The sequence below is a fragment of the Pteropus medius genome, unplaced genomic scaffold (assembly GCF_902729225.1).
Source record: "Pteropus medius unplaced genomic scaffold, Ma_sr-lr_union100, whole genome shotgun sequence".
In the NCBI taxonomy this organism is placed as follows: Eukaryota; Metazoa; Chordata; class Mammalia; order Chiroptera; family Pteropodidae; genus Pteropus; species Pteropus medius.
The window spans coordinates 3,422,449-3,443,341 of NW_024349225.1; the positions used below are offsets into that span (position 1 = coordinate 3,422,449).

At 37.2% G+C, this 20,893-nt stretch overlaps 1 protein-coding gene across 1 annotated transcript in view; it reads right to left on the reverse strand.

Annotated features, from left to right (window-relative positions):
• PLA2G4A (phospholipase A2 group IVA) overlaps positions 1-20,691 on the reverse strand; it is a 117,991-nt gene extending 97,300 nt beyond the window's left edge. The window contains exon 1 of the mRNA XM_039881225.1: positions 20,556-20,691. The gene's annotated coding sequence lies outside the window, so the exon portion shown is untranslated. The remainder of the gene's footprint in view (positions 1-20,555) is intronic.
• Positions 20,692-20,893: the final 202 nt, after the last annotated feature.

The following is a 20,893-nucleotide window of genomic DNA, read 5'->3' on the forward strand; positions in this document are numbered from 1 at the left end:
CACTGTAATTATATATCAAGAATTTAAGAAATATATTTATGTTGAATTTCAACTTTAGTGCTGATATTTTAAGGAAATGTTTGTTCGTTTTAAGGTACCAGTTTAATTTGGAAGCAGTTAAATAAGAAATATTTTAATGGAAAAATACTCTCCATGTTTTGCTTTGTTCTACAATTACTTTACATTATTAAAATAAAATAAAATAAAATATTCAATGAACACCCTTATTCTTTCATCACAGACTTTTTCCTTGAGACTTTATAAACAACACATATATTTTAGCATTCTATATATCACAACTAATTAGAAACATCTTTTCATATGCCTTTACTATTTGTGTTTAATATGTAAGTTCTAAAATATGTTTTGTTTTCAAAATAGAATTTGTTTCAAATTTTTAAACTGTCCTTTCTTTTTAAACATCACATTTTTTAAATCTTAAAAGATGATCCATGCTCATCATCACAAACATGAGCTTTTGAAGTGAATAAAAAATAAAGTATAATCACTATTTTTATTTTGATGAGTATCCCTCCAGACTACTTTAATGCATATCCATAAATTTAGAGTAAAAAGAAAAAGAGAGAATGTTAATTTTTTTTTAACATAAATGTGATCTCATGCCCTTGGTTTGTTAAACTCCATCTTATTTTTCAAGCAAAAAAGAATAATATGTATTTATTATTTTTAAAGACCTTATTTTTTAGAGCAGTTTTAGATTCACAGAGGAAGGTAGAGAGATTTGCCACATATGCCTGGCCCACTCACCACATGCACAGCCTTCCCCATTATCAACATCCACCACCAAAGTGGTACATTTGTTACAGTTGATAATCCTATATTTACACATCCTAATCATCCAAAGTCCATAGTTTACCTTAAGTTCACTCTTGGTGTTGTACATTCTATGGGTTTTGACAAATTTATAATAGCATATATCCATCTTTTATTATAGTATCTTAAAAGTATTTACACTGCACTAAAAATTTTCTATGTTCTGCCTATTCATCTTCTTTGTCCCCCAAATGTGGCAATCACCTATTTTTCTACTCTGTCCAGAGTTTTGCCTTTTCCAAAATGTCGTGGAGTTGAAATCATATGGTATATATGTAGCCTTTTCAGATTGTCTCCTTTCACTTAAGTAGTATGCATTTAAGTCTTCTCTGTGTCTTTTCATGACTTGCTAACTCATTTCTTTTCAGCAGGGAGTAATATTCCATTGTCTTGATGTACCTCAGTTTATCCATTCACCTGCTGAAGGAATCTTGGTCGCTATAAAATTGTGGCAATTGTGAATAAAGCTGCTATAAACATCTGTGTGAAAGGTTTTGAGTGTTGATAGTTTTCGACTCCTTTGGGTAAATATCAAGGAGCATGATTGCTGGATTGTATGGTAAGACTATGTTTAGTTTTATAAGAAACCACCAATGAATGAGACTATTAGAAATAAAGGTCTATAAAATGATGGAAACAGGCGAAAATCAGAACTAGAGAATAACCTGAGGCCTGAGCTCTAGAAAGGAGCTAGCCATAGAGGGTGGGGAGGGAGTGGGTTTGGAATATATTCTTCCAGTTGGGACTTTTGAGAAATTGAAAGAAGAGTGGCTAGCAAGTGGTCAGCAAAAGCAAAAGAGGCTTATGATGATATTGGAAATATAGGTGGGGCAGATCACGTAGGGCTTGTAGGCAACTACTGTTCACCTAGATCAAGCTCATCCACGCTTCAGGACTCAGCTTAAATGTCTCTTCCACAGAGAAGTCTTTCATGATCTTCGGAATATGTGCGGTCTGCCTGTTACTGGTTCCATTTGCACTTTGTAATTGTCCTTCAAGCCTTTCATTCCACTTACACATTGTCTACCTTTCCTGAGAGAACTAAAGATGCATAAAGTCAGTGACCATATTTATCTTGTTCATAGAATTATCTCTAGTGCCTAGCGCAGCACCTAAAATATAGCTGGATGGATGGATAGATGGATAAATGTTACTCAATGCCAGGTTTATGAAGGAAATTCACAGAATAGTACTCCTTCATTCCTAACGATTCTTAACATCAAAGAATGTTAAATATCAATCTCTAATTAAAAATATAAAAAAAGCAGAACAAGTGAAATTCCAGAAGGGGTGAGACTACTATTTAAAATGTTTAGAGGAAATATGTTGTTAGAGCCCAAATTTGCTGTCGGCAACTTAATTTCCTCTTTTCATTTCCAGCAACTCCATTCATAATCAATGTGTTCAGCACCTATTAACCACTATTGTAACTACTGTATCTTGCAGCAAGACCTGGATAGATACTCCCCCAATATTAAATTCAAAAGAGGGAAATATGCTTAAGATACCAAACTATTAGGTTAGAAACTACATGGTAGGTAGATATCAACAAACATGACTAGTGGCATTGAATTCTAGAGCAACTAATTCCCTTTTACTCTTTAAATCCATCCCAGGTTAGTTCTTTTTCTATCTTGATGGAAACAGCCTCAGAACTTTTCTGGTAACAATTGGATATATATGAGATATATTATATGTGTATGTATCTCATATATACCCATATATATATACACACATATATACACACACGTATCAATAATATGTGTGTATATATATAATTTTTAATGAATTCAGAAGTTAAAATGCTGGGGCTATGTAGCCATCTGAATTTAACTTGATTTGGAGTTGAAGTTTTTCTCCCCCGCAAGTTTTAGCCTATTGGAATGGGTGAGATCACTGACTTTTTCTCTTCCCCATCTACTTCCCAAGCTTTACAGTCCTGATTTTTAACCTCGTGTGGTTGCAGAAGGTTGAAGTGGGGGAGATAAAAGTTATTATTTCATGATACCATTGTAAGCTACTTTTGTGATCTCTGGGCCTGGTACATGATAAAGCTCATTCTTTTATACATGGCTGGTTTTGTGGGTTTTTCTGAGATCACGTCCCTGTAGTCTCTGGCCTGTACCGATGCATTTCTATTCTAGCTGAGGTCTTGTGCTTTCTTCTATAGCTCCTCAATGCATCCTGCAGTCCACTTCCACACATCTTATTCTGAGGTTCTTTCGCCCTACCAAGAAAAACCCTGGTATAGGATTTAAGATTAAGGGTTCTCTTTTGTCCATAGAGAATACTCATAAGTGTATCTTTTCTTCCAACAAGCTCTGAGAACGCAATTACTTCCCAAATGAAACACTCTGTTCTGCTACCTGTGTCCCTTTATATTTCACAAGCATTAATAAACACCAGCCCACTGCAGGAGACTCATATTAAACCCTCTGATAAATTTTCTGAGTAGTTTCCTTAAAGGCCTCTCTTGTGATTGGTTGTTAGGAGGTATATTCCTCCCAGATCTCTTCACCAAGGGAAGAAGGGCTCTACCTCCAAGAAGTAGTCTCCAAAACAAACAAACAAACAACAACAACTCTTTCAAAGTCCTCCCCACATTTCTACTATTCCAATCGTTTATTACTTGTAAGGTATGTATGAGGTTTTACAGTAAAATAATGTTCACATCCACCTGCTTTCTGCTTTTTTTCAAAATGTAAAGGAGTAGGCTGCATCACAACTCATTTTAGAGATATCTTAGGTCTTTTATCTTAAGATCTTGGCCAACACTTCCACTTTAAAATTCAATATATATGTGGGCCAACTTCCAAAATGGCAGAGTGAGAAACTTGGGTAATTTTCTCTGCAAAAACCACTGAACAAAGTGGTTAGAATTATCACAAAAAACAATTTCGGAAACTGACCAAAAGACATGCAACAGATAAAAATCATTTGTTTTCTTTTAAAAAAATCTACTAAATCTCAATAAGAACAGTGGGAGTCTGTGACATTTTAGCAAGGGGCTGCTCCTACCCCCACCACCACTGGTGTTCTGCAAAATGGAAGTTCTATCTGGAGGGCAGAGTAGCCCTGAGGAGTTGTGCGGGGAGGGCACGGGATGGGGGGAAGCATATTTTCAGGAAAGCATAAAAAATGCTACTATGTCCAGGGATGTTTTCAAAAACAATAGAGATGCAATAGCAAACTATTAGGAAAGTTTAGTGTATAGGATCCATACTGGTTGTAGCAAGCAACAAAACATCAGACCAGCCAGAAATCTCATAGGGAGCTCTGGAAAAGGAGACAAGCAGAGAGAGCTTTGCTGAGGCCCACTTATTCCTGGTGGTCTGGAAGACAGTGTGTATATGCAAGACAGCACCTGATAAGAAGCAAGCTCAGAGGACCCTAGCAGGCTACTTGCTAAATGTGGTTTTGTGAATGCAGAAAGTAAAAACCAGAGAGGACTTACAAATTCCCTGTATTTTGAAAGCATTCACCAGGCCACATGCAGATTAATCAGCAAAGGTTGAAGCTTTACTTGCTCAAGTGTTAAAGCAATCATTTGGCCATTCACTGGATGACAGTAAGCTACCCTGACTCAGGGGTCACTCTCTAACCAGGCTTAAAAATAAAAACAGATGAAAAGTAAAACTGAGCTGGCTCTTCAGAGACTGAATATCGTAGGGGAAAACTCCACAGAATGAGGTGAGGAAAGTCATTAAAACAAACAGCAACAGTAACCTCTCCAGAAGGAGAGTCAGAATCCAGAGTTGCTACAACATATAAGCTATTATTTTCAATTTTCAGCAGCAAATTAATAAATAAATAAATACATACGACAACAACAACGAACAAATTTTTTCTTAAAAGAAGGAAAATGTGAGCCATACTCAGGGAAAAAAAAGCAGTCAATAATAACTATTTCAGAGAGACTCCAGATTATAAATCTAGCAGACAAATATTTCAAAGCATCTGTTACACATATGTTTGCAGAACTAGAGAAAACAATGCTTAAAGAATCAAAGGAAAGTATGACACAATAACATAGCAAATAAAGAATAGCAATAAAGAGATTATAGACATTAGAAAAAATAACCACATGGAAATTCTGGAGTTAAAACATAATTGAAATGACAAATTCACTTATGAGAGAGGATCAACAGCAAATTTGAGCTGGAAGAAGCATCAGTGAATTTAAAGATACATCAATAGAAATTATTTGAAGAACAGAAATAAAAATAAAAATAATGAAGAAAAATGAACAGCCTCAAAAACTGGGAGACGACATTGAGTATATTGATGTACATGTAATGGGAATTTCAGAAAAGAGGAGAGAGAAAAAAAGGAAAGAAAAAATATCTGAAGAAAGAGTAGCGAAAATTTTCCCAAATTTGATTGAAAACCTGGCAAAAAGCTCAATCAATTCAAGTGGGACAAATACAAAGAGATTCAAACCTAGACACATCATAGTCGATCTCTTGAGAATCCAAGGCAAAAAGAAAATCTCGGACGTAGCAAGAAAATAATGTTTATCACATAAAAGGTCATTGAAGTAAAATTAATAGGTGACTTTTCATCAGAACAATGGAGACTTGAAGGCCATGGGATGGCATATTCAAGGTGCTAAAAGAATAGAACTACCAACCAAGAATACTATATCCAAAACAACTACCCTTCGATTAAGAAGGAAAAATAAAGACATTTCTACGACAATAGAAACTAAAAAAAATTTTCGATTGGGGATATGCATTATAAGGTATAGTGAAGAACATTCAGACTGAAAGGAAGTTATACCAGACAGTAACTCAAATCCACACAGAGATAGAGAGCACTGAGAAAAGTAAGTATACAGACAATTTTTAAAAATGGTATAAATATATATTTTTTTCTCTTTTCTTCTCTTAACTGATTTAAAAGTCAACTGCACAAAATAACAATTATAAAATTGCATTGTTGGGCTTATTTAAAGATGTGATATATATGAAAATAATAGTACAAATGTGTGAGGAGAGACTGGAGCTATAATGGAGTAAGGAAATAACACCAGATGGTAACTGAATCCACGGGAAGAAATAAACAGTACCAGAAACAGTAAATACATAGGTCAAAATAAAGTATTCTATAAATATGGTTTTTCTCTTTTCTTCTCTAAGCTTCTTTAAAAGATATAGAAGGTATAAATCAATAAATTACAATAACTATTATTGTGTTTATAACATATACAGACAATATATATGATAATAATAGCAAAGGAGTGTGGATGGGTTGGAACCATATTAGATCGACATTTCTATGCTGTACTAGAATTAAGTTCTTATTTATTTGAAGCAAATTGTAATAAATTAAGATGCATCAAGACATCATTCCTAGAACAATCACTAAGAAATTCACTCAGAAACATAGATAACGCATGAACAAAGGAACGAAAATGGTCCACTAGAAAATATCTAGTTAAAACAGAGAACAGAGGAACAAAAAAGAAATGAGACATATAGAAAACAGAAAGCAAGAGGGCAGATGGAAATCTAACCGTAACTATAATAAGATTAAATGTGAGTGGATTCAACACTCCAATCAAAAGGCAAAAGTTGTCGAAATCCAAGTAAGGTGTATAGTTTAGTTAATAGCATTGTATACCAGTGTTGGTTTCCTGCTTTTGATAATATACCATGGTTATGTAAGATGATACATTGGGGGAGTCTGGGTAAAGGCTGTTTGCGAACACTATAATATTTCTGCAATTTCTTAAATTATTTCAAAATAAAAAAGTTATGTAAAAAGTCCAATACATGTAGATAGATCTAATTTATAGGTACACTTTTCATTCCAAAGTTATGTTTGAAATAAGTAGCAAAGCAGTTATACAAGAAAATTATTGTTCATTTTCTTCCGGATAACCATTGGTCATTGTTGTCAGACAGTGACGGTATTTTCGATTCTAGTTACGAAAAGGTACCCACTCATCATTTTCCCCCTAAACTGCTAATGGTAGCAATAGATATTTTAGGTTTCTGTGGAATTAAGGCATTTCTGTCACGCTAGTCACATTCTCTAGTTACGTTAAACTAGGAAAATGTATTTCTTCCCACAATTAGCTCAGTCCTGGAAACCTTATTGCAAACAGGTTGCACAACCATTATCATGAATGTTCATAAAACGGCAGGGGTTTTTGCTGTTGTTTTGTTTTGTTTTTTACAACTAAGCTGCAATAATGAGTTTTAATAACTAGTCTCGGTGAATGTACAGTCTTTCAAGTCTAAAACAAGAGCTATGAAGGTATGGTTTCTTTTTTTTTCTTTCTTTCTCTCCTTTTAATTTTTAGTTTTTGGCTCCCCTGTAATTAGAAATGCCTGGATGGATACTAATGAGAGAGAAATTTGGATACGCTTTTCAAGATACGCTTGTCTATGCGAATGCAACAGTTGGTTTTCAATGAATGGTTAATAATAGTATGTGGTCTGCCCAAAACCCTTTAGTCGTGTTGTCAGGGCAAGACGGATTTCTCTGGGAAAAGTGAACAAGAACCAGACACACAGACTAGAGTGCTTTGTCAATTCTCTTTCCCTGCATCATGTGCTAGGACAACAGGAAAATAAAGGACTATTATTAGGTTTGCGGTAACTGGAAGAAAGAAGGATGAGAACGCAAAGGATCCTTTTCCCTGTCCTCCATTTCATCATGTAACAGAGCAGAGAAGGCAGTAAGAGCCTCGGCCTTGAAGCAGTGGCAGGCTTCTCTCCTGGAGCCAGACTGAGCCAAGTTCAAGCCTGTCTCCTCCTTTTTCTGACTGCGTGATCCCGACCCTCAGTTTCCTTATCATGAAAATGGGGAAACAACCCCCATACACTTCACAGAGGCAGCGGGAGGATAAAATGAGAAAATGTATGCCAATCATCAAGCACAGTGCCTAGCAGGTCACAAACATATAAAATTATTATTTGTTATTAGTATTGTAGTTTACGAAACCGATGCTTTTCCCCAAACTGCCACAACTCCCTGAGACTTCTTTGGCTCTTTGGAGATTTCTAAGAAATTCAAGCAGCGAATTTGTTCGTGACCTTTTAGAAAGACTGAGTACTTTCTCATATGCGATAATGAGTTTTAATAGAGATTTTAAAATACTGCTGTTTCTGAACTGTTAAAATTTTTTAAATAAAAGTATTGGGACACTGACTTGTCTGCTTCCAAGTTCAAAGCTTCGTCCATCACGCTGGATGCAGAGAGATGTTCTCAAAGCAAAGAGCGTTGCACTGCTGTTTCCACCATCCTCATACAGATAGATCGTTACTACGGCATCACTAATGTTGTAAATTCTTCACTTATTTTGCTAGTGCGTTTTTAAAACCTAGACTAAGCAAGAGTCTGATAGCACCAACAGGAACAGAAAAAAGAAGAAACAACGGGAGTTAAGATATGTAAATGAGCTGCTTTGTATTAAAAAAAGTCTCTCAAGCCCTACTCTGAATTTCATACAGAAAATCTGTTAAGAGAATGTTTCCTGTTCCCAGGGAAATCTCAAAGCATGCTACCAGACACAAAGGTCCCAATTAATTAACCAGGTCTACTTCTTAAGCCAAGGACCCAACAGCGCGGAACTTGCTTGCCTCCTGTGTCCCACACACGCCTGGTGTCCACACTGTTCCTGGAGAACTGACTTTTCTTGCTTCATTTTTACTTCCTGGTTTCTGACAGTGCTTCTTTATCTCTCAAATTTGTATTCCTGAACATTCATTATTTAAACAGACAAGAAAACATGAATGGGCTTAAGTGTATAGAAAGGGGAAATGGAAACATTTCCTCCAGGAAAGGTAATGAACAGGAAGCTGCAGCCACCTTGGAGAGGGTCCATCCCACCACAGGCTCCACCCTACCTCAGGCTCCATCCCTCCCACCGCAGGCTCCACCTGTGCTGGCCCCTCCCCACACCTTCTCCACAGGATCGGCTCCACTGGTCCTTCAGGGTTCCCCGTAAACTCATTCTCTGAAGTAAACCACCTCTTAATCTTTCTCCTAGGTTAACACCCTTGTATTTCTCCTTGACATCTCTCACCACAATGTTATATACTATATACTACCATCATAGGGAGTATATGTCTCCTCCAGCTGTAAGAAACATGAGAGAAGTTCTGCCTCTTTCTTCCTGTATTCCTGTGTGGCCCTGAAGAGATCACTCACTTACTGTTGGCTGAAGGATGAATAAACAAACGGGAATTCCTAGGGTATAATGGAGAAAACTGGCCAGACCGTGGATGAGGTCTTGTGTTGAGAAAGAATGGAGGGGAAGTAGAGCCTATTTATAGAACCTAGAATGACAAACTGGAAGATATCTTAGCAGTTGCTAATTTTCTTACTTAATTTTAGAAGTTCACATTTACTGAACGTTTCCCAGGTGCCAGGTACTGTCCTAAGTGATTTATATACACCTAAGTGATTTATATGTATCTCACTTCATCTTCATAACAAAAGTGAAATTAGTATAGATATTTTAGAGATAAAAAGCCTACTCTTTAGAAAGGTCAAGTGATCTATCTAGTTGACAGCCCAGACTGAGGCAGTCTCTCCTTTACTCACACTCTACAAGGGGATACTATCCCCCAGAAAGACCAAGAAACTTTCCCCTGGCCATTCCCTTGCATCATGAGGGGCTGAGCTGGCTCTAGAATCCTGACGCTCAGACTCATACCAAATTCTTTCTTTCTATATCATTCTGCCACTCTACAAAAGGCCCTAAAGGATAGGACATTATACAATAAGCAATAGCATTACAAGAGAGTCTTAGCAGACAGCTGGCATCATGGAAGTGATGCTCTGTATTACCTTGCTAGGGCTATCTTAATAAACTACCAGACTAGGTGCCTTAAACCACAGAAACTGATTTTCTCACAGTTCTAGGGACTGAAAGTCTAATATCAAAGTGTCGGCAGGTTTGGTTTCTTTCGAGGCCTCTTTCATTGGTTTACAAATGGCCACCTTCTCCCTGTGTCCTCACACAAGGGCTTTCCTCTGTCCCAACACAACACTGCTCTCTTTGTATATTCAGATTTCCTCTTCTTATAAGGACACCAGGCAGGTTGGATCAGGGCCCACTCTAAAGGCCTCATCATAACTCTACCACCTCTTTTAAGGCTCTTTCTCCAAATGCAGTCACTGGAGTCGGGGGATGGGGTTAGGGCTTCCACATGTGAATTGGGGGGTAGGGCACATTCAGTCTCTAACACATCGATATTATAAACACAGCCATTAAACAAAGAAGCCTAGGACTGTTGAAGGAGAAAATGGTGCTTGAGAACAGAGGGACAGAGAGGCCCAGATGTGATCTGATGTGCGCCTCAGTTAGGACTGTGGAGGTGACTGGAAGAGTGAGATTGAGAGAGAGAGAGAGAGAGAGAGAGAGAGAGAGAGAATGACATCCTTAAATGGGCCAGCCTCCCTCATCTGGTTACTTAAAAAGTGCCTATATAGCGTGCAAAGTACACACACACATTCTATAGAAGTGAAACAATACATAACATAGTTTCTTCTACTACTTTCCAAATGCCAAGTACTAATCCGGGCGAACCTATTTTAAGGATTAGGAAACCCGTCTCACAGTTGCATTATGAGTGAAACAAGAAAGTCTCCTCAACCCCAAGCCAGTTTTCCAGTTTTCTGCCTTTGACCATCTGTTTTGCTGTTATTTTCTATTGTTTCACCTCTTGGTGGCCAAAAATAAGCACCCATTCTGCCTATATTTTAGGTCACAAAATTTTGGAATTAGGAGACAATCTTCATAATCACCACCTAGACAGAACTTCAATGTGCAAATGTGTAAGCTGAAGCCTCGAGATATAAACAAATTTATCCAAATTCACCCAGTCAGGGAAACAGCTGAACACATCTCATCACCTGCAACCGGGTCCTTTTTCCTCACCCTCCACCAGCATCCTCTCCTCTCCTCTCCAACCCAACCCCTTCCCGCATCCTCAGGTCGAAAAGGAAATATAGACAAAATTATAAAGGACCTATGGGTACATTCTAGTTTGACCAAATTTTCAAGTTGCGAAATTATTGTGTTGGTAGGCTCAAGATATGAATTTGAGGAAAATAATTAATGAAATCTGTCTCTCCGATTTATCAAATGAAGCTTTAAAAGAGTCATTTTCATCCTTTACTTTCAACTTTTCTAAGTTCGAATAATAGTTATAAGATGTTTACTTACAAATACTAGATGGATTGTTTAAAAAATGCCTCTTCCCACACAGACCATTGTGGAACATTATCCCATTGACAAGTGTTAACTATATTATGTTCATTTTCAATAAACATAGAATAATCTTCTACTTTCTACTTAAAAGAAACTGATCATCGTGAAGCACTCAGCGTTAACACTTTTTAAATATGCCTAACCATGTGACATGAATGCTCTGAGAAATGCATTTACTCTCATTTACTCTACAGCTTTCTCTCTCCACACCAGACAGTTTGCAAATATGCTCCCCTGGGGAGCATTTGTGTTTTGATGAGGGTTCCACTCCCTCCTTAATTGCTGCCTTTTTTCATGACGTAGGCAAGATTGCCACAGCAGGGAAAGCCATTTAATTTTTTCTAGCGTAAACAGGCCAGGGAAAACCCCCAGGAAAACAGTCATGCTGGTTTTCATGTTTCATGAGTGCGCGGTTGATCTTGTAGTTAAAGTATGAATGTGGACTACGATCTTGAAGGGGAAAAAAATGGACAGAAAATACAGCTGAAGTGGTGGAAGATCAGCAGAGCTGTGTACCCATCCATCATCTCAGGTGTCACTGTGAAGTCAAACCACTGAACACTAGCCATGCATTCTACAAGTCCTAGACTGGGAAGCATAAAATAGTCCAGTTGTCAGGCTGTAAGAAGTTTTGAAATGTGCTTTCCCATAGCGTGAGTGACAGCTCACTTCTCAAATGAACAGGAAACCCAGCCTTTTGCAGGATAAGAGCTCTGTAAATAGAAAGTATGCATTTCAAGGATGTATCCTCAGGAGTTTTTAATCTTTTTTGTACTATGGACCACCTTGGCCATCTGGTTGAAGCCCAGGGACCCCTAGATATCGTATGACATTATAAAATTCATGAAATAAAACACTGGATGACAAAGGAAACTAATTATATCGAAACACATGAGGACCTTGCAGCCTAGGAGATTCCTTAAATGATACTTATGTGTGCTTTGGAGCTTTGCAACATCGGTTTTCCCTCTAATTCTGTAGAGTGCACCCATATAGTTCTCAAATTCAATGTAAAATTTTTGAAGACAGAAAAACTTACAGCACAAAAAAAGATAAAATGATAGAAAACTAGGGTTATTTTGTATATCGACCTCTGCTAGCACCATGTTGAACATAAAAGCACAAATATTTAGGTATTACATATAATAAACAGGTTGAACTGGAAACACTATCACTTGCTCCGAAATATGAAATTTACATTTCTTCTACCTTGGATCAGCAAGCTGGCAAACAGTGCCAAGGACGTTAATAAAAGCTTAAGAATGTTTCAGTGGAGCTTCTGCTAGTGAGATATAATGCCTCAGTGTGTTTTAGGAAAAGACAAAAGTAATAAAAGTAACGTTATACTCTCTCCTTCATTTGACAGATGTCCCTTTCATTTTAAACAGGAAGAAGTTAGATAACTATGTCTAACTCATAGCCTAACAAATATGGGAAGAGCCGGGAATAAAGTGCAGAATGACTTTCCAATTCACGACATGTCTCATCAAGATAGGAGGGAAGGAGGGGCAGAGAAGAACCTTCTGGGAGCCAGGCAGTGCATCTGGGAAACAAGCGAGCCAGTGGCAAACTCCAGTGCATCTCACCACAAAGAGCTTCCCCTTCTCACCACGCTGCCCAGCTCAACCCACACAGACTCACTACGTCCATTCATGGAGGCACCCGCCCATTATCAGTATAAAACTAAAGCAGCTTAATGTTAAGAAGATTTACGATAAACAGCTAATACATTTTTTTTAAAACATGGATTTTTTTTAAACTTTGAGGAAATGTGAGTCAATATTTCAACAATATTATTTTAGTTCTTAAAAACACATCGTTTTAATTATGTTAACCAATCTTAAAAAAGAGACAACAGGCCCAAAATAGAGTCGCTGGTGCTAAGCCCCACGTCAGCTGATCAAGACTTACTTGCAGTTTCAACCTCTCCCAGGAATGTAACCTTTAACTAGCCAATGTAGAATTACCTGATCAACATAAGTGAAGTAATCTGCATGATAGACCATTACCCTTTCTCCCAAAGAAAGATGACTTTGCCTGAAATAATCCACTCTGTTAGAAATTGCATTTTTCCACCCCTTCTGCCTATAAAAGCCTTCCATTTTTTACAGTGCCCTGGAGCTCCTTTCTACTCATTAGATGGGATTCTGCCCAATTCATGAATCGTTGAATAAAGCCAATGAGAAATTCAAATTGACTCTGCTGAATTTTGTTTTTTAACACCAGCTTTTTTCTAAAATGTTAAGGATTGGGAAAGAGAAGGAAATGACTTTTAGTTGCAAAATAAAGGGTTTATGTCAGGTTGAAGAAAGAACGTCGAGATAGCAGAGCTATATGAGAAATGCCCTCTTTTTTGATGATCGATTATTACTAAATGTTTTCGCCATCTTGACGTTGCAAAGCTGTAATTGTTCAAACTGTATAGAGCATTATCTTGAGGGATCACCAACATGCCCTCAGGAATCCAGGGAAGTATGCAAAAGCTAAGCAAAGCCAAGAGGTGTGATCTGAACCAGACACAAGAACTTAGCCAGGCATCCAGTGAAGGCAGGTGTGGCACTGTTAAACGATCAGACTTTAAAACGACAACAACAATAAATCTAGCAACTAGGACTTGAAGAAAACGGAACCTAACATGATGGCTTCTGGAACAGGTAAAGGCATCGAGATTCACCAAAGTACAGAACTGAACTGGGCCTAGCCATAACTGACTAGGTAAGGACTCCAGCCAGAGTTTGGAAGGAACAAGGACTCAGTTCCTGCCTACTAACTGCTGGAACTCAAGCCAATCCGGTGCTGTTTCCTACTAGTTAATGATTATCTTAGATAGGATCTGTATTCCACAAGCTCATGAACGTCTATGCATTTTTGTTTTATGCATTTATATTTTGTTTTGTTTTTTGTTGTTGTTTTGTGTTTTTGCTCAGTGTATCAGTCGTTCATTTTTAGGAGTTCTAGATTTTCCCTCTTTCTTTATAAACTCCTACTCTTAAAGAACTCAGCTATTCTAGCTTCTCTGTGTGAGCTCCCAGCATTAACATAGCTGGAGAAAAACCACATAACCTGGCACACTGATTCCTTTTAGGCGCACATTCTCAACACTCAAAGAGGCTTTCAACACTACATGTCTTTCTCTAGTGAACTGGCATTCCCACTCTAGGAAATGACTTGCTTCCTTCCCTCACGTCTCTCACCCCACCCCCCTGTTAGTTTATGACCTCATCTCCCTTTACTAAAAAAACAGAAGGCACCAGAAGGAAGTTTCTCATCATCCCACCACCAAATCTGCAAACTTCTCTGCCGGTACAAAAAGGAGGCCCAGTTCCTCCTCCCATTACAAGACCTGGCCCCACACGTGTCTCTCTGGATACAAACTCCCACTCTCCTCAAGCGCTTCACTCTGTGATGGCCATGCCTCTCTTTTCTGAATCATCGAACTTTCCTTGCTACTGCATAATCCGATCGGCAAACCCGTTAGTCCTCCTCGATGCCACATTCCTTTTTCCTCTGCGTCTCCATTTTTATGTCGTGTTTCCCTGACAGGTTTCTCTAAAAGGCGCTTTGCTCATTCTGTGTCCATTCTCAGAGTTCTCACTTCCGTCCACTTGCCATCTCACTTCCACTTCCTTCTTCCTCTGTCCTGTCACCAAAACTGCTCTTAAGATCACTGACCTCCAAATTTCCAAACGTAGTTGTCACTTTTCTATCCTCTGTTTTCTCTCCTCTTTTCTATTCACTTTTCTATCCTCTGTTTCTCTGGAACCACTTTCCTTCCTTTGCTCCTATCACGTCGCCCTAATCCCCAGTTTGGTGGCTTCTTTGCAGGCTTATTGACAAATGCTGTTCTCTGCCCAGAGCCCCCATCTGGAGCCATATCATTCTCACTCCACACGCCTCCCACGCATGGCTTCTCATCCCTCACATCTTGGCTCAAATTTTACCTCTCAGCAAAACCTTTCCATCCTTCACATCCTCAGGTTATTCTCTACTATTGAAGTCTATCTGCTTCATTTGATATCTGTTTATTGTTTGCTTAATTATTGCCTCTCTCCTCCAAGAGGAAATTCACCGCACCTGCTTTATTCACCCAGGTATGCCCTACATGTAGCAAAGTGCCTAGCGTGTAGTCGGTATTAGTTAAAACCTGACATATTGGTGAAGAAATAAATGTATACAGCCCAGTGGTCAATAATTCCTGGTTGACATTAGCAACTGTATTTTTTGAACCAATAGGTAAAACTCTTAAGTGAAAAGAACTATCTAAATTTCTTCCTCTAATACCTGTTCTTTTTCTAAGTATTAAAAAGATACATCTTTCTTACTGTTTTTCTAGGTACACTTTATATACTCATAAAATAGTATCTAGAAATTATTTTCCTCATGGAAAATTGTAATTTATACAGGAGTGTTCTTTTCATTGTGAAAATTTTTCGCTCATAAGGTATTAACCTCCCGAGCCAATTTGTCAATCTAAAACATAATTTCAACAGATAGTAAGAATTTCTACAGACACTGAATGAGTCTCACTTTTCTCCATGTTTTCTATAAATTCTTACATAATTGCTCTAGATTACTTTCTCAATACTTTCATAATATTATGTCAAATACTACATGTAAAAAGCTTCACAAAATAGATGACGCTTTTATTTTAAAAAAATGAGACCCTGAAGAAAACTTAGACACCATTTATCTGTCATGGGCAGAACTTGTCTCTTCCACAATTACAGATCCAAGAATTCAGCAAGAACACCTCCTTAATAACCCAACTTGTTGCCTATGTACCGCACTCAACTCGCTTATCTTGTTAAAGCTGTGGGCATTAAAGTGTGGGGCAAATAGGAAGTGTGTCAATTTACCGAGTGAAATTCAGAAGCCATTTGCTGACCCAATGTTTCTTGTGGCAGAGTTGCATCCAGCAATCAAATTTGATCTGCTATGTATCATTTATTATGAAGTTAATATATGTATAATAAACCATTTTACAACCAATAGAAGTGTTTAGCCCTGAAAAGGAGGAGTATCTGGTTTACCATGAGCTACTAGTTTGTTTGGAAAGTTAAAACAATAATGATTTTTTTTTTTTCCTATAAATGACTGATGCAAGGGCAGAGTAACCATTTTGGTACAAATGCTTTATGCCAACTGCCAGGGTTATGAAGAGCCCCAAAGAGCCATAAGCTCTGCGGGTTAGTCTTAGAACATAATATAATGCTCTATTATAATGCTCTATTACCAAATGAAAGCAAAATCTTTGGTAAAATTAGTACTTTTAATACAACTCATAATGTGTGTTTTGTATTTTTAGATAAAACGTCATATATTTTATCTTCTTAAAGTGGCATATCTCTATATAAAATGCTAAGGAAGTCCAAAATAGGAAATTCTAAATCATACACTACTTTTTCAATCATTCTTAAATGTTTCTGCAGCTTCCTCTGTTAGGTCAATCAGTAATCCATTAAAACAGCAGAACAATTGAGTTAATATGGAAACATGCATTGGGACTTTCTGGATCGTCCCTCATAGGTTTTCTGATATTAACACAAATAGGAAGTGGTTCACAGCTTTAAATAATAGCACTCATCAAAACTGAAAATACAAATCAATCAAATCAATCAATTAAAACTTACAGAATGCATCAAAATGGAAACCGTAAGACTTCGACATTAAACAAGCCATTTGACGGTTCAACATTTCTCTTTTCACATCTGTAAAATGTGACGACCTGCTCTCCTAACTTATAAGGTTATTGCGGAAATGAAGTTCTTAAGCAATAATCCACAAAATGCTATGTAAATGTAAGATATTGCTGGCCCTTTGATATTTTTTCAGACTGGATACTCAGAAATCAGGTTGTAAATTAAGTAGTTACGAAATGAAAAACTAAGCAAGTATAAGTTGACTGTTATAAACACATGAGCTTTCTGTAGTACAGAATACTGAAATTACAGATATTATGGATGTTTGTCGTCTAATTCAAAACATCCCATTACTTAATATACCTAAATTTCCCTGCAGACTCCAGAAGTCAAACCAATGAGGAGAAAGATTAAGGAAAGGGGACCTCTGGATTTACAACTGAATGTGCTAAAAAGGGCCTATCAGCCTATCATCTTTAATCCAGAAGTTGTTAAACTCTAAAGAGGACCACTTTACAGGTGTTTGCTGAGTTTCTCTAAAGTCATTTGAATACATTAAATAAATGATTTGGCTGGTAGTGTGGCATTACAAATCTGCTAATGGCGAGCACAAATTATTTAAGCTTATTTTCTATTTGTATACAGGAGAGAGAAACTGTGTTTTCAAAGAATGTTGTCAGGGTGGAGTAAGAATCAGAGAGAAGTAAAAAATATAATCACATGGCAAGAACAGCCAAATTTGGCACGTCTCTTTTTTTCTCAGGCAGGTGATGTTATCAAAAGACCAAGACCCTATCTGCTCCATTTACTACCTCCTCTGAAAAGAACTCAAGAACCAACCTTTTGGTTCTCCCAACTGTCATTGCCCAAATCATCAAGGAGGAGACGACAAATTGACTAAAATTTAAATTCATTATTTGTAAGCTGGTTCTTGACAAACATGGACATTAATTTTCTTACAAAATCTTTATAAGGAATCATCATGTAACCATATATCTTGCCCATGGATAGATTGTCATTATAGGCACAGTGCTCGACACATATAAGGGACTCAATAATATTTAAGGTATGAATGAATATGAAATAATGCACCAGTACAAAAATACCATATTTTAACAGGAAATTTCACGATTGAGGAGGAAGCATGTTTAAAACAGCATGAACAGTATATTAAATTAAACAAAAAGGCCATTAGACTGAGGTGACTCTAACGCCATGGCGGCCTACGTAAGCAAACAAAACCACCTATGCCTGTAAATGACTCAAAGTTACAAAACTAAAACCTAAGGACAACTAATCACAAACCGCCAACTAAGCTTTAAGCTATAGCCAATCAATAATTTCCTTACTTTGCTTCCACTTCTCTATAAAAGTCTCTCACCTGAGATCCTGTCTGTGAAGCACTCCTAACCACTTCTGGTTTGACACTGCCTCCTTCCAATGGAGTTTTGCTCAAAAAAATTCTTGAAATTTTTAATATGCCTCAGTTTATTTTTTAATAAGCGTGATCGCAATTTTGTAATATCTACATGTGAGTGCATGTACAGAAAAATGTCTAGAGGTATTAACAAATGTCTATACGTGAATTCCTGTCTCTGTCTCTGTGCTGATGCATGCTAGTTACTCAATAAACATTCATTGACTGAAGAAATGAATGACATTTTAAAAGTAGCTACCCCTTGGGGGGACTATAGGTAATTTTTTCTTCTCTTCTTTGCAATGCTCTATATTTAACTAAATTTAAACAGCGAATATAAGTTATCTTTGTAATAAATGAGAACATTATAAAATATAATCGTGTTGGGAAATAGCGTTAAGAATTTTCGAATAAAAGCAGAGAATATAGACATCCCCCAATCCAATTGAAAATAACTTGCATCTTATTTTCCTATTTTTCACTTATTGCATTTAGTAATAAGAAATATATATATATCAGATGTTACAGAAAAAATGGTAAGCTTAATATTGTAAATCTTATTATTGGGGTTGAGTCTGGAATCTAGGTCACCTGATTCCTAGGAAAGTAGTTTTTTCCATTACAGTGAATTGCTTAGAGTTCCAGAACGCTAATGAATAAGTGACAATATGGGTGTTACAATATTCACTGCTGGGCAGTTCCTTACTAATAAGTAAAATAATTTGCTAATTTGATATTACCAGGAAACTCCAAAGTTCTAAGAAATACTGTGTTTTCATGTGACATGAATTCTTTTTTCGGGGATGGGGGGTTATGAACTTCCTAAAGTTGTTTCTAAATTTGTGTATGTTGGAGGAGCATCTGCGCATTATTCTAGGGAAGGGTCCATAGCATTCATAAGGCTTATAAAAGGGTCTATGTTTATTGTTGTTGTTGTTTTTTTAAAGGTTGAGAGTAACTAAAGATATAAAGTCTGCAAGCGAGAAGAGGAAAATCTGATGGTAAATAAAGAACATATGAGAGGAAAAGGAACCACAGCTAATTCTGTCTTCCTCTTTTTTTATTCTTGGAACATATTTCAAATATATAAATAATTTGGTTTTATGACTTCGCTTTCACTAAGTGACACTAAGAATGATACTGATGAGTTAAAAACAGCCAAATTATCTCTATGTTATAAACTTCATCAAGTTCTAAGTTTCTCGTCCCATAAAATGTGCTTCCCTTACAGGAAGTTTGTAAAGTTGCTGTGAGCATATGCAGATTAAACACTTCTCTATGCATTTCACAATTATTGCTTCATTTAAAATTTAACTCTTGCACCCCTCAATGAAAGAAGCAAATAACTTTCTTATCTCAACATCAAACTAGACTGGCAAGGTCTAAGGATCTCTGGAATATAATTTACAAACCCTTAACAGGGTTTGTTTCACCACTACTCCCTGCAAATGCCTTTTGGGCTACAATTTCACATTTATGCAACAAACAGAAACAAAACAAACACAAATTCTCCTTGAAAGGGTTAAATACGCAAATATCATAACTTAGAATTGACACCCATCCAAATGTACGCTCCATCTGCCTTAGCTGAATAAATGCTTACGTCATCAACCATGTGAAGAGCATTTCTTGTTCTAGTTTTTGAAGTGAAAATCATTATATTTACGACTCGAATGATTATAAGCTGTAGCGGACTTAGATCTGTTAAGCTTCTATTATTTCAAATTTCATGCTTTTTTTACTGCTGCTTCGAAAACAAAATTACTAAAATAGAATTCACACTCAAAACTTAACTTCTTTCTTTGATCAAATCTTCTTCCAGTATCTCGCTCTGATCTCTGTTCTTCTGGCACGTCCAATAACTTAGGGCAGGAGCGCATCAGAATACCAGTCATTTTACAATTAATTTTTCAGTATTATCTTCCTTTCCACATAACACTGCAACACATTAAATACCCAGGAATGCTTTGCACAAGGGATCGGAAGGACTAATTTTTAATTAAATCTTAAATGAGTCCATAAATACCATAAATAGGTCGTTAAAGATCATTAGGGCTGTCAAAGCACCCTGGTCAAGTAAGGAGATCTGCAACCACGGGGTGGCATCACATGGAGCTCTAATAAGCGCCACCTCACTGCCTTTTTGAATTTTGGTTTTCTTTCGCGTCTCTAAGTGAAGGAAACACCTGATCGTTCGACTCCACAGTGCATTTAGATCCCGGAAATCAAAACTGGCATTTGTTAGAAGAATATTAAGTTCCCTGATCCGTGTGTCATCTCAAAAAGCAGAGGACGTGCAGCTTTGTTAAAGCAGTGAACACGAGGTTTTCCTCGGTCCTTTCTTCCTCCCAAGTAAGATTCAAACTGAAAGCTAAGGAAGGCTGAAGATAGAAGTGGATGGGGGTGGGTAGGAGGGAAAAGTAAATATATAGCTTACAGTTCCCAGAGTTACATGAGCTTCTTCAGGTTCCTTTATGCTTTCGGTCAGGCTCCCTTTTCAGCCAGGGACCACAGAGAAGTTTAAGTCTTATCCTTGGTAGGAGGGGCTAAAATGTGGGCTGGTTTCCTTTCGTCTTAACAGATGTTTTAAGGTGGAATTAAAGAGGAAGAGAGGGAAAGCATTGTTCTTGCAGAAGCTAATATCCTAAATGTAAATGTTTACTTACCAGAACCAAGAATTCGGAGTCAGAAAACATGTTTAAATAATATGTGAGTTAACCGGTCCTGAATTACAAGGATGCTGGGGGTGTGTGTGTGTGTGTGTGTGTGTGTGTG